This window comes from Sciurus carolinensis, chromosome 11, assembly GCF_902686445.1.
Source record: "Sciurus carolinensis chromosome 11, mSciCar1.2, whole genome shotgun sequence".
NCBI classification, from domain to species: Eukaryota; Metazoa; Chordata; class Mammalia; order Rodentia; family Sciuridae; genus Sciurus; species Sciurus carolinensis.
This window is the reverse complement of record NC_062223.1, coordinates 23744099-23757559: the sequence shown is the minus strand read 5'-3', so window position 1 is coordinate 23757559 and position 13461 is coordinate 23744099. Positions and strand designations below refer to the sequence as shown.

The window sequence follows — 13461 nt, the reverse complement described above, 5'->3', positions numbered from 1 at the left end:
CATTAAAAATTAAATGTTGTGTTTACATTCCTGATAACTCTGACAATATTAATGTTCCAAAATAAAGACCTTGTCCTCTCCTGCTTTGTTAGGTCTTTTTATAGGAAAAACTTCCCAGTCCTTCTGGCTCTTGCTGAGAGATTATTGACTCCTGTCATCTTCATGATGTTCATTGACATGTTCCAGATGCTGCAACATTAATCTGTATTAATCTCAATTCAGTACTCATGTCTGTTTGTTTCTCTCTCTTAGAAGCACCCACCCCAGATGACTTTACAACCTGGTTTTTCCCCAACCAGACTTCTACCATGGAACCCTTGATTGACCCAGTTTCTAAAAGGGAACTCCAAACTGCTTGCCCTACGCTGCCCCCTTCCAGCTTGAAGCAGTCAGAGCAGTCATCTCCCACTTCCTTACACCAGTAAGGAGTTCCTAAAACTAGAGGGGAGAATGAAACCAGAATTGAGGACAGGCAGATATTGTAGAATAGAGAATCAGGACAAAAGAAGGAATAGAGGCCATAAGAGTCTGGGAAGTTCAAGACAGTCCCTGGGAGACTGGAATGTCAGTGTCTCCAGAGCACTTTTGATCACCAAGTTTCCCTGCCTAACTATTCCTCCCAAAATGTTGCAGGCAGGGAATTGCTAATTAATGACCCTGGGTCCCCACATGAATCTCCATTTGGTCCTTCTCCCTGCTTCTCACCTTTTTGCTATGTCACTGGCATCTGCTGGGCCTAATCATGTAGGCAGGAAGGATAGATAAGGGGGGGGGTAGAAAAAAAGATACCCTAATGTATGAAAGATGTAGGGTGCACTCACTTCTTGGGATTCTAGAACATCAGCCATGACCCCCTTCTCCCCCCTGGGAGAAGTCTGTATTACTACTTTTAAATACAATCTGCTTAAAATATGCTTGCCTTGGCTTGCTTCTCAGATGTTATGCTTCAACATCTGAGGAAGCAGAACTCATCACTGATAAATTGCAGTATAACTAGAATAATTTCACTGAGTTTGAAACTTTATTCTCAATTGCTAGGTCATACTACAGAATTTCAGTGAAGTGTTACAGGTAAGGTTTTTTTAATTACAATTTTTGAAATTAGTAAAATAGAGAACACACATGACTTCAAATTTGAAATAGCAAATCTTTTATGGTCTCATGAATGTTCTGATAATATATTTGCAAACACTAGCATGGAAAAAGTAATATTTGGATAACTAGAGAAGTGTTTTTGGAAGAGCTGTGTAGGGAACATGTCACTAAACAAGATACAGTTTAAATCATAAGTGGAGAAATGAAATCAATTTGGGAGATTAGAAGAAATAAATATTTTCATAGAATACAAGTTTAAGCACCTCATATGAATTGACATAATTGGTTGTTGATGTATGAAGAAAATTGTGTGAAAATCCATAGGCTTCTATTCATGCACTTTGAAAGAGAGTGGATTCTAAACTTCAATGTTGCACTCAAGGTTAGTTGGATGATAGTTTTTATTAGATAGCAACAAATTTTCTATTGAAATGCCTTCTGACAACAGTAAGAATGAAGAATGAGGGACAGCTTGATATTTCCTCATTTTTCATTAACCGGTCTGATTTTACAAGAGCCTAAAACTGAGCTTCTGAAAGAATCAGCATAAGTAAAAAGCACCAGGCAGCCTTGTGGGAGCAATGTGAAGGATTATCTAAGCACTGGGGTAAGAGACCACAGGCACTGGATTTCAAAAAGGAATGTGAATTTGAAAACCAAAGGGAGTCAGAATATAAATGCCTAGGGCTAGTATTTCAAGATCTAAGGGTATTAACATGGGATCTGTGTTTTACCAGTAACCCATTGACAAAATTTGCATTGGCAAGAAATTAACCTAACTCACTTCAAATACCTAAATATGAAGTATGTCTTTTTACAGATATGGAAATAATAGTTTCCTCACTTTCTTCCTTCTTGGCTTTGATAAATTTTTGGGGGATAGTGAATCTAGTGTTTGTACTTAATGTTGGATAAAGAATGTTAATGTTATAGAAATATTGATCAGAAACTCTGAGATATGTTCTAACAGTATGAGAAAGTAAATATTGAATGGATATCAAATAAAGTTGTTTATCCAGGAAAAATAAGATTTCATAAAGTATTTTGAAATATTTGAAAGAACTTATAAAAAGAATCTACCTTATTTATTTTGATCCCCTAAATGAGAAATCTATGTTATTAAATAAAAAATTATAAAAGTCAGTACTAATAAAGGACATGATAAGATACATGTTAAAATGTAGAATTGAGAAGGATGACTAGTGCTTCACTTTCTTTTCAAGACAATTTTGAAGAACAGTCTTTTAAATGTGACTTTAATGGCTTTATTGTTAAAAAGGGTGGAGGAATGTCAGTTTTGGAGCTCGAATTGAGTTTGTAGAAACAGAATTCTCAGTTTTTAAATGGTGCTCCATCAAGCTCAGGTCTTGGTGTATGGACACTCAGGATGGGCATTTAGTATGCACTATGCATGCAGGAATTCTCTATCCAAGTCAACTTTGAGAATCTTCATTGAGATTATGGTTTCACTAGACTTCCTTTTTTGAGCAGGAGATGAAAATACAAAATTTTTGACCAGTGTAGTTTTGCTTAATAAAAGCAATCTAAGTTTCTGAATATAAAAACAAGACATTTTCACCAATATGTGTGACCAGCAGAAAACATAAAACAATGCTGATCACTGCCCCTTTTTTTATTCCAGATAAGAAAAGTACAGTCCTGAAGAATGCAGCTACTTGCTCTGAATCAATAATCAGTAAGTGGTCAAGTCTGAGTTCAAAGGGAAGCAAAGACTGACAATTGCAAAGTGACTCTCTCACCATCACTGGACCACACTGAATGTCACCTAATTCTCTGCCACTCCACCGTGTCATGTCCTGATGCTCCATTTCATTTCCTGATATTTTTTCTTTAAAGAAGAATCATGGTACATGAAGTCAGAAACCAGAGCTCCGTGTCCACATTCATCCTGGTGTGATTCTCAGAAATCCCACACCTCCAGGCACCTCTCTTCCTGCTGTTACTCACCATCTACACAGCCACTCTGGTGGGGAACTTGAGCATAATCCTAGTGAGAAGGCACAATTCCAAGCTGCAAACAACCATGTACTTTTTCCTCAGCCACCTCTCATTTCTGGACATTTGCTACTCCAGCATATTTACACCCAAGCTGTTAGAGATCTTGGTTGTGGAAGACAGAACTATCTCCTTCAGTGGATGCATGACACAGTTTTTCTTCGGCTGTGCATGTGTGATTACAGAAATGTTCATGTTGGCAGTGATGACCAATGATGACTGGTTTGTGGCCATGTGTAACCCCTGGTCTACACATGTTCTCACAAGTTCTGTGTCGTACTGGTGGCTGGAACTTACAAATGGGGTGGTTTCTGCTCCATGACACTCACCTATTCTCTGGTAGGACTGTCCTATTGTGGATCTAACATCATAAATCATTTTTTCTGTGAGTACTCTGCCATCCTCTCTGTCTCCTCCTCTGACCCTTCCTTCAGCCAGATGGTGTGTTTAGTCATTTCTATATTTAGTGAGGCACGTAGCCTCCTGATCACCCTTGCCTCCTATGTCTTCATTGTTGTCATTGTCATCAGGATGCCTTCCAAGGATGGTCTCTGCAAAGCTTTCTCCACCTGTACCTCTCACCTGACTGCCATCAGCTCTTCCATGGAATTATCCTGCTTCTCTACTGTGTGTCCCATTACAAAAGCTCCTGACTCCTGATGAAAGTGGAAGGTGCACTCAGACAGTCAGGAGGCTAATCCATGCCAAACTGCATTCCCTCCACATAAAATTTGTATAAATGTTTTTGTATGTCTTAATCATGCACAATTTAAAAAATGTTCTTGATGGTATGTATTTCACCTCATTATTTGATTATGTTTACATCAATTCATTATTGAATATGAAATGTTCTTAAATATATAGAGCACTTTCTGAATTTGTTTCATTGCAATTATGCTGCTTTTGTATATTTCTTCTGAAGATTTTCAGAAGGTAATAACCTTCTAATCTTCCCCAACAAACACTACTGATGTCAGAATGAGGAGCTAGAATTCCACGTTTAGAATCATTCCTTGTGTTACAAACCAAATTTAGCTTGTCCTTAATATTTAAGCTCTGAAAACACAAATGAAAGCTGCCTGCACCAGATTCATACTCAAGTCTTCAGAACTCGCTGTGTTGACTCAGAAAGTTCTGTAAAGCATAATTTTTTGTTTGTTTCTCCTTAATAGATTAAGCACAATGAGAGCCTTTGGTGATATTATGAGAACTATTGATTGACCCTAGCAAGTAGGTAAATATAAGCTACTATTTATATGCATCACACTTTTTATCAGTATCAATACAACATATTTAGAGTTCAATGAAATGCACTGAGATAATGCTGATAGGAACAAAAATTTGTATTTATTTATATCAGTAACTGGATCCTCTTTTGTTGGACATGACACCATAGTTATGAAATTGTCCCTTTGATCATGCATTCTCACTATAAACTCATGTCTTATGGAAGTTTCATCAGTAAATTGCCATGTATACCCACTCTGTTACTTAAACAAAGGAGTCACTATTACATGTGTTCCCTCTTCTTCCAAAAATCATGTGATGAAAGTCACTAAAAAAGTAAATGGATAGTGCACAGTTGTCTAGGAAATGAATTAAGTATCATCTGAGTTAAGAGTCTGTGTATCCTCATCTCTGCACCCTAAGCATATAGAATATGCAATATTAAGTTTATCTTGCAGTTTCCATTAATCTTGAAATCATGCAGTTGAAACACCAGAAAAAAATTATAAGGCTAATAAATTAAGAAGATTTCAAATGTGATTTAAGAGAAAGAAAACTGAGGGTTGTTTGAGGTAACATTTGTTTTTATAGCCAATAACTCATAAATATATTTGTAGAAACACTAATAATAGAGTGCACAAATAAATTTCAATAATATATAAAAGAAAACATGTTTATTTGAGGAATGTTAGTTGGTATATCATTTAAAATTATTGATGATCTATTACATTGACATAATAAGGGGAAATCACAGTAAATATATTTCACAGTAAATATATTTATACACAGTAAATATATTTCATCAATTTGTACAGGTAAACAGAACAGATAATGTATACATGTATACCTACATAATCTCTTCTATCAGATTCTGTCTATATGAGGAATTAAATTTAAAATATACATTCATGTCATCATTAAATTTGACAAGTCCCGAGATCTGCAGCAGCAAGAAGTCATGAGGACTGATGCTGAAGCTCCAGTCTTTATTGGAAGGTCTGAGACCAGCAGAGCCATGGGTATGGATGCAAGGCAAATGTGAAGATCCAACACCTAGAGAAGTCAATGTCTACGTTTGAATCTGTAAAGCAGAAATTCTAGTGTCCTTGTTCTAAGGCAATAAGTCAGAGGAGATCTGATTACTTGAAGAAACAGTAGTTTTTTGTTGTTGTTTGTTTGCTTTATATTTTGGTAATTAAGTTATTTAAAAATCTACTTTATTCAGGTTGCTGATTTAAGTGTTAATCCCATTTAAAAATATCTTCACAGAAATCAGATATAATAATGTTTAACCCATATGTGGGCAACCCATGGCCTCATCAATTGATAAGCAAAATTAACCTTCACCTATTAATGGGAGAACAAAATAAAAAAAAAAACTTTAACAAAATCAGAGAATAAAAATAAATGAACTATTATCATACAGTACAAAAGAAATGAAAATGGTAATCATGCTGAAGATAAAGACAATAATAATGTTGGTGAGATGTTCATAATTTGTTGGAATTGAACAGAATATGATTTATTTTGTAGGAATAAATATGATTACAATGGTTATTTCTTCTAATCTATGAATATAGTATAAGTTTGTATGGTTTACATTAAATCCTCTTAAAATATTTTTGAAAATTATGTTTAGAGTGATGACTCATCTTGAATAATTGGTATATTTGATAATATTATGAACAGTATTTTGTTAAATATATCATTTAACTGGCTCTTATGTAAGTATGCATATTTTTTATTTTGAATTTAAGTGCATTGCAAAATTTCTGTCAATTTTTTCTGTATTCCCTTTTATTTCAACATTATTGTACATTTTTGTCTGTAAACTGTCATATTTGAGAAAAATAACAAGTATTATTATACTTTTCTCTCATCTTAACATCTATACATTATGTGTGCAAGTATTCAAAACTATACTGTTTCTACTTCAATGACTGGCAAAATAGAAACTGAGAATATTATCTTGTTAGAGTCAAAAATTCAAGTTTTTATTGGTTACTTTTGGTTTTTTGTGGAGGCAGAATCCATTTTGTTATACTTGTAAAAGCACAGAATATATCTTATTCTAGTTAGAGTCCCATTCCTATGGATGTACATACTGGTGGAATTCCCTGTGTTGTTTTCATATGTGTACTTGGGAAAACTATTTAAGATTCATTCCACTGTCTTTCCTTTGTTTATTCCCCCTCCCTTCCCTCCATTCCCCATTGTCTATTCTACTACGCTTCTATTCTTCCCCTCATTCCACTCCTCACCCTTCCTTATTGTGGGTTAGCTTCTTACTATCAGAGAAAATGTTCTACCTTTGGATTTTGGGGACTGGCTTACTTGCCTTAGAATGATGGTCTCCAGATCTAACCATTTACTGGTAAATGCCATAAAATTATTCTTCTTTATGGCTGAGTAAGACTCCATTGTGTATATATGCCACATTTTCCTTATGCATTCATCTCTTGAAGGATATCTATTTTGGTTCCATAATTTAGCTATTGTGATTTGAGCTAATATAAACATTGATGTGGCCCATCATATAGTATGCTGACTTTAAGTCCTGTGGAAATACACCAAGAAGTGGGATAACAGGTTCACAGAGTATTTACATTCCAAATTTTTTGAGTAATCTACACACTGTTTTCCATAGTAGTTGCACAAATTTGCTGTCCTGCCAGCAATGTACGAGTGTACCATTTTCTCCACATCCTTGTCAATATTTATAGTTACTTGTATTCTTGATAATTGCCATTCTGCCTGAAGTGAGACAAAATCTTGGTGTAGTTTTAATATTCATTTCTCTAATTCCTAGAGATGTCGAACACTGTTCATATATTTGCTGACTATTCATAATTCTACTTCTGTGAAGTGCCTGTTCATTCCGTTGCCCATTCTCTGATTAAGTTATTTGTTTTTCCTTTGGTGTTAAGTTTTTTTAGTTCTTTATATACGATGAAAATTAATGCTGTATGTGAGGTGCAGGTAACACAGATTTTCTCCCATTCTGTAGGCTCTCTGTCCACATTCTTGAGTGTTTCTCTTGGTGCGAAGAAGCATTTTAGTTTGATGCCATTCCATTTATTGATTATCTATTTTACTTTTTGAGCTTTGAGGATCTATTAAGGAAGTCCGTTCCTGTTCTGATATGTTGAAGTGTTGGGCCTACCTTTTCTTCTAGTTGTGCAGTTTTTGTTCTAATACCTGGATCCTTGAGTCACTCTGAGTTGATTTTTTTTGTAGGGCAAGGATGGGGTAAAATTTCATTCCACTATACATGAATTTCCAGTTTTTCTTACACCATTTGTTGAATAGGCTATCTTTTCTCCAAAGTATGTTGTTGGCTACTTTGTCTATTATGAGTTAGCTGTATTTTTGTGATTTTGTCTTTGTGTCTTCTATTCTGTTCCCTTGGTCTTCTTCTCTGTTTTGGTGCCAATACAATGCTGCTGTTTTTATTATTATAGCTCTATATTATATTAGGTCTGGTATTGAGATACCTGCTGTTTCATTTTGTTTATTTATTTTTGCTAAGGATTGCTTTGGCTATTCTGGGCCTCTTCTTTTTATAGATGAATTTCATGAGTGCTTTTTCCACTTCAGTAAAGAACATCATGAATTTTGATGGAAATTTCATGGACTATGTAAAGTGCTTTTGGTAGAATGGCCATTTTGACAATATTAGTTCTGCCTATCCAAGAATATGGGAGGTATTCCCATCTTCTAATGTCTTCCTCAATTTAGGATACAATACTAAGCCCATAATGTACTTGAATATAAAAGAACATATAGTACAATGTGGAGTAGATGTCTGCTTAAATACATCTACACACATGCAAACAAATTCAGAGAGGACTAAAAATGCTTGTAGTATATAATTACATTAGAGTTATTGCAATGCTTTTACATTAATGTTTTTGTGATTTTGTGTAACCTCCATATAGTAGTCAGATATTTTTAAGACAGGTCAATCAACGTAGTACTGATTTAGAAGAAATTATATTCCAAGTAACAGACAACATATATTTTCTAATTGTGTTTTTAGATTTTCCCAACAGTCAGGATTCTCCAGGGTCCTGAGTTAGGCAGCTAGATATGAACAAACTACATGGTCATAAAATATATGATCGAGATCTGTCACTTCTTCGGAGCACCACTGTGCTCCCACCAAGAACTTGTAACACTTGAAAAATTGTGTTAATTCCCTCCCTTATTGAATTGTTTTCTGAAATAGTCACCATCTTTAAAGGGATGTGAAAATGTATAAGAATATTTTATTCATGAGGGAGAATGTGCATGCAGCTTGTTCATAATAGCAAGGAAACCAGCAATTTAAACTGTGTATCAGGAGAATCTGTCTTTTAGTGGGAGTTTTAATCTTGGGCATCTTTTCTTTTTTCTATGATGTGTGTTGAAATCCAGAGATTGCTCTGAGAGGAAAAACAACAAAATCAACAACAAAAACCTATGAGAGTCAGGGAGAGTAATATCCACTTAGGTCAGTGAATGGTGCATATTCAAGGTGCTAACCTCTATTTTCATGATTCCTAGGATAATTTTACTGAGTTTGAAACTTTGTTCTCAATTGCTAGGTCATACTAGAGGATTTAAATGAAGTGTTAAAGGTAATTGTTTTTCTCATTACATTTTTTGAGTTTAGTAAAATAGAGAGCACACATGAATGCACATTTAAAATAGTAAAACTGCTATGCTTTTCATAAATATTCTGATAATATATGTGCAAAGTAATATTTGGATAACTAGAGAAGTTTTCTTGGAAGAGCCAAGTAGGAAATATGTCACTAAACAAGATCCAGTTGAAATCATGAGTGGAGAAATGAAGTCAATTCAGTAGATTAGAAGAAATAAATATTTTCATAGAATGCAATTTTAAACACCCCATAAAAACTGACAGAATTGTTGGTTGTTGATGTATGAAAGAAATTGTGTCAAAATCCATAACTTCTACTCATGCACTTTGGAAGAAAGTGGAGTTAAAAATTCAATGATTGTGTAGAAGGAATTGAGAGGGAGGAGGTACGAAAAATGGTGGAATGAGACAGACATCATTACCCTATGTACATGTATAATTATACGAATGGTATGAATATACATCGTGTACAAACATAGAAATGAAATGATGTACCCCATTTGTGTACCATGAATCAAAATGCAGTCTGTAAAAAATTAAAGATAAATAAAACAAATTCAATGATTGTATTCAAGGGTTAGTGGGATGGTAGTTTTTATTAGATAGAAAAGTATGTTCTGTCAAAATGCCTGCTGGCAACAGTAGGAGTGTAGAATGAGGGACAGCTTGATGTTTCCTCATTTTTTATTAGCCCTGCCTGATTTTACAAGAACCCCAACCTGAGCTTCTGAAAAGATCAGCAAAAGCAAAAAGCACCAGGCAGAGGTGAGGGAGCAACGTTAAGATTATCTAAGCACTGGGGGAACAGGCCATGGGCACTGGAATTCAAAAGGGAATATGAATGGACATCTAGAAGGTGTTCACATGTGTATTTCTAAGGCTGTGTTTTGTTTTGTGATGCCCTAAACAGGAGTGTTGGTGAGGCGATCCCAGCAGTCCTGCAGGTATCTAAGTTAATGACTTCTAAGGAACGCCATGACTTTCACAGGGTCATCACACAATGTTATTCTAGCAATGAATGTGTTGTGTGCATTTTAATATACCTGTTTATTTGTAAATAAATTATTACACACTCCAGACCTCCTCAAATTGATAGTGAGGTGGCTAGGAAAGGAATATCTTTATGTGCTCCTAAACCCTTCCATGCCTCCCTGTGGTAGCATACTAAAATCATAGTGTTGACCCACTGTGGACAATATAGTTGGGATGTAAGAAAAGTCAAAAATTGCTTAAGTAATTAATTGCTCAAATCATAATGGACTGTAGAAAACTGGAATGGTCTCTAAAAGAAAAGGAAAATTATGAGGGCTGAAAAAACTTTTATTATTCCATTTCTGACAATATAGAAACAAATTATCTCAAAGGAAATAATAACTTTTACTATGAACAAATACAAGTAGGCAAATGGTCCAGGGAAATGACAGACAGACATAAGTTGAAGGTGAGCTGAACAAGTCAGCTCCTTCTCAAGCCAAAACAGCTCAATTCATATCATTAAGTGGTGGCAAGAAACATCTCTAACAATTAGAGAAATGCAAATCAAAACTACTCTAAGATTTCATCTTACTCCAGTCAGAATGGCAATTTTCAGGAATACAAGTAACAATAAATGTTGCAAAGGATGTGGGGGAAAGGTTACACTCATACATTGCTCCTGGGACTGCAAATTGGTGCAGCCATTATGGAAAGCAGTATGGAGATATCTCAGAAAACTTGGAATGGAACCAACATTTTACTCAGGTATCCCACTTCTCAGTTTATACCCAAAGGACTTAAAATCAGTCATATCAATGTTTGTAGCAGATCAATTCACAATAGCTAAACTATAGAACCAACCTAGGTGCCCTTCAACAGATGAATGGATAAAGAAATTGTGGTATACATACACAATGGAGTATGACTCAGTTTTAAAGAAGAATGAAATCATGGCATCTGCAGGTAAATGGTGGAGCTGGAGAATATTACAGTAAGCAAAATAAGTCAATCCCCCCCTCCCAAAAAAAAAAAAAGGCTGAATATTTTCTCTGGTATGTGGATGCTAATTCTCAGTGGGGGAACCTAGGGAAAAATAGAAGTACTTTGCATTAGGGAAGTGAAGGGAGTGAAGGATAGTAGAATGAATTGAACATTATTACCCTATGTACATATTTGATTACATGAGCAGTGTGATTCTACATCATGTACAACCAGAAGAATGAGAAGTTATACTCCGTTTATGTATGCTGTGTCAAAATGCATTCTACTGTCATGTATAACTAATTAGAAAAAATTTAAAAATAAACTAACTTTAGAGAAATAAATAAGATTGGTGGAAAGGGAAATAACAGTCCAGGATTCTAAGCAGATATAGATTTTTGATTTTATATTCTTGTCCTTTAGGAGTCTTATTGAGCAAGTTTGTTCCTAAGCTGACAAAGTGGACAGCTGGTCCTACTTTTTCTTCAAGTAGGCTCAGAGTCTCTGGTGTAATGCCTAGGTCTTTGATCCACTTTGAGTTAAGTTGTTTATTATTTCTTCTTATTTGCATATTAAAAGTTTTTACTATTCCCAAGGACTTTCATGGTATGATAATATAAGTAATACAGTCATCTCCATAATATTCTGACATTAGTACATGTCTCCTTGTTTATCATAAAATAATATTTTAATATGAAGTCTTCCATGCATCAGACACACTTATAGAGAATTTTTATAACATAACAGTGTTGAACACGACCACTGTCATAACAGTGTTGAACACGACCACTGTTTTATTCTAGATAAGAAAACTACAGTCCTGAGGAATACAGCTACTTGCTCTGAATCATTAGTCAATAAGTTATCAAGTAAGATTCCCACAGGAAGCAGAAGACTCATCACAGTAAACTGATCACTCTCATCCTCATTGGGCTACACTGAGCATCAACTCACTGCCAGTCCACCATGTCAAATTCTGCTACTCCATTTTATTTTCATTCCTTATATATTTTTTCTTTCAAGAAGAATTATGGTACATGAAGTCAGAAACCAGAGCTCTGTGTCCACATTCATCCTATCAGGGTTCTCAGAATTCCCACACCTCCAGGCACCCCTCTTCCTGCTGTTCCTCAGCATCTGCACAGTCACTCTGGTGGGGAACCTGGGCATAATTGTGATCATAAGGATCAATCCTAAACTTCAAAAACCCATGTACTTTTTCCTCAGCCACCTCTCATTTCTGGACATTTGCGACTCCAGTGTATTTATGCCCAAGCTGTTAGAGATCTTGGTTGTGGAAGACAGAACGATCTCCTTCAATGGATGCATGACACAGTTTTTCTTTATTTGTATGTTTGTGATTACAGAAATGTTCATGTTGGCAGTGATGGCCTATGACCAGTTTGTGGCCGTGTGAAATCCCCTGCTCTACACAGTTGCTATGTCTCACAAGCTCTGTGCCCTCCTGGTAGCTGGAACTTACATGTGGGGTGGCTTCTGCTCAGTGAAACTCACCTATTCTCTGGTAAAACAGTCCTATTGTGGATCAAACATCATAAATCACTTTGGCTGTGAGTACTCTGCCATCCTCTTTGTCCTGCTCTGACCCCTCCTTCAGCAGATGGCATGTTTCATCATTTCTACATTCAATGAAGCATGTAGGCTCCTGATCATCATGGCCTCCTATGTCTTCAATGTTGCCACTGTCATCAGGATGCCTTCCAAGGGTGACCTCCACAAAGCCTTCTCCACCTGTACCTCTCACCTGACTGCCATCAGCATCTTCCATGGGATCATCCTCCTTCTCTACTGTGTGCCCCCATGACAAAAGCTCCTGGATCCTGGTTAAAGTGGAAACTGTCCTTTACACTGTCATGATCCCCATGCTGTATCCCCTGATCTATAGTCTCAGGAACAAAGATGTGAAAGAGACAGTCAGGAGGCAAATTCATGCCAAACTGCATTCTCTTCACATAAAATTCAGATAAATATATGTTTTTATATATCTTAACCATGAACAATTAAAAAAAAATGTGTTTCATGGTACTTAAGTTTCAACTGAATATATGGTTATGTTTACATTCATCCATTAAAATCTTCCTAAATGTTCAGAGTGCTTTCTAATTTTCTTGTTTCATGCTTTTGTGTATATTTCTTCTGAAGAATTTCAGAAGATTATATGGTTCTAAACTTCCCCACTGGACACTACAGAATTCAGAATGAGGAGCTAGAAATCCGTATTTAGAATTCACTTCTTGTGCTATAGTCAGTCTTTACCTTGTCTTTCATATGTAAGTGGTGAAAACAAAAATGAAAGCTGCCTGTATCAGTTTCATACCGAACTCTTCGGAACCCACTGTGATGACTCAGAAAGTTCTGTGAAGCGTAACTTTTGGTTTGACTTTAATGCTTTAAGTGCAATAAGTACCTTTGGTTATTTATGAGAAATATTGACTGACTTTAGCAAGTAGGTCTTGAAAATATGAACTACTGTTTATATGTATCACCCATTTTCTAAGAAT

The 13461-nt window shown here is 35.6% G+C and overlaps 2 pseudogenes; both read left to right on the top strand.

Annotated features, from left to right (window-relative positions):
* The first annotated feature begins 2959 nt into the window (after nt 1-2959).
* LOC124959211 (olfactory receptor 5D13-like) lies at nt 2960-3809 on the top strand (annotated as a pseudogene).
* An 8160-nt stretch (nt 3810-11969) lies between these two features.
* Nucleotides 11970-12927, top strand: LOC124959209 (olfactory receptor 5D18-like; annotated as a pseudogene).
* Nucleotides 12928-13461: the final 534 nt, after the last annotated feature.